Here is a 1,569-nt window from a genome sequence, read left to right as displayed (position 1 = left end):
AAATATTTTTAATCATTAACTTACAATACAATAAAGAATAATATAAAATGTAAAAGTTGCATATATATAATACTATTAATTTCTATATACAAAAAAAAAAAACATAAATAATTCTTAATAATAATTAATTAAATTTTTCCAAAGAATATTTCTAACAAAACTAATAAAACAAACAAACTTATTTCTATTATATAATAAATGTATTTGAACAGTCTCAAATGAAAAGTGCAATACAATAACGATACGTGATAGTATTGCACCTGGATAAAGATATAACAGGTAAATAGTAATGGAAGTATTGATGATATCCTTGAAAGGAAAACGTTCCTTTCAATGCTTCTACAATTCAACGATTCTCACTATTATTCTAACTCTATCTTTTTCTTTCATTCAGAACATATGATTCGACTGGATGCATCAGGAGTTGTTGCTTCTGATGCACATATGCACCAACCAGTAAACTCTCTAGAATTGCGTGGAAGGAAGGAAGAAGAATAAGAATAAGAATAAGATGAGTGCAGGTGCGTAAACGCGTAGGTGCATCAACGACACGGTGGAACGATGCTATAACGGTTGTGAGAGACGGTTAAATAGTAGTTATAGTAGTTATAGTAGTTAACGTGAATTTCACCGAGATACGCTTGATGCATGCATAGTCAGTGAATGCATCCCACATATACATATATATTTATTTACTTATATACGAGGTTTTCTAGAATTATTTGATTTTTATATTGAAAAATATATTCACAAGTATATTTTGTTCTTTTCTATATATCGAGTTTTTTTAATTTTATTTTATACACATGATTATTATTATTATTTTACGTTACCAGCACGTGGGTTTTATGGTTAACCTGTTTTCTTGATTATATATAAATATATTGAATCTTTTAGAATTATTTGATTTATATTGAAAAATATATTCACAAGTATATTTTTTCTTTTTTTAATTTTATTTTATACACATGATTGTTATTATTATTATACGTTACCAGCACGTGGTCTTTTATGGTTAACCTGTTTTCTTGATTATATATAAATATATTGAGTCTTTTAGAATTATTTGATTTATATTGAAAAATAAATATATGTTCAAGTATTTTTTTTAATTTTATATATGATTATTATTTTATGTTACCAGCACGTGGTCTCGTCACCTGCTTTCTCGTGTACAACACAACCATACACGCAGATAGCAGACCAATGACACCTGGTCTATTCACGAATCTTTATAAAAGACACACGTGTGTTTCTTCTCATATACATATATATGTGTATTGATATTACAATGAATCAATGATTATTATCATTACATTTTATTCTTTTTATAGGACATTATGCCATCGTATTATCCAACCTACAGATAGTTCAAACATTATAAATGATTTCACTGATGAAATATTTCATCATTCGTAAATATGAATCTAATAATATATTTTTCTTTTGTCAATGTGTAAAGAAATAAAAAAAAAAGAACACATACACACACGCAAATAAATTTGTAACAACGATGAAAAAAAATACACCCAGACAAAATTATTATAAAAATAATATATAAAAATATGA

General features: G+C 25.9%; 1 long non-coding RNA gene across 3 annotated transcripts in view; it reads right to left on the bottom strand.

The window, feature by feature from the left end:
* Window positions 1-1,569, bottom strand: part of LOC106790975 — a 98,981-nt gene that overhangs the window by 70,213 nt on the left and 27,199 nt on the right. The window lies entirely within an intron of this gene.

Source organism: Polistes canadensis, unplaced genomic scaffold (assembly GCF_001313835.1).
Source record: "Polistes canadensis isolate GaletaPanama2010 unplaced genomic scaffold, ASM131383v1 scaffold_274, whole genome shotgun sequence".
NCBI classification, from domain to species: domain Eukaryota; kingdom Metazoa; phylum Arthropoda; class Insecta; order Hymenoptera; family Vespidae; genus Polistes; species Polistes canadensis.
Note: the sequence above shows the minus strand (reverse complement) of the source record. Positions and strands in the feature narration are given on the sequence as shown.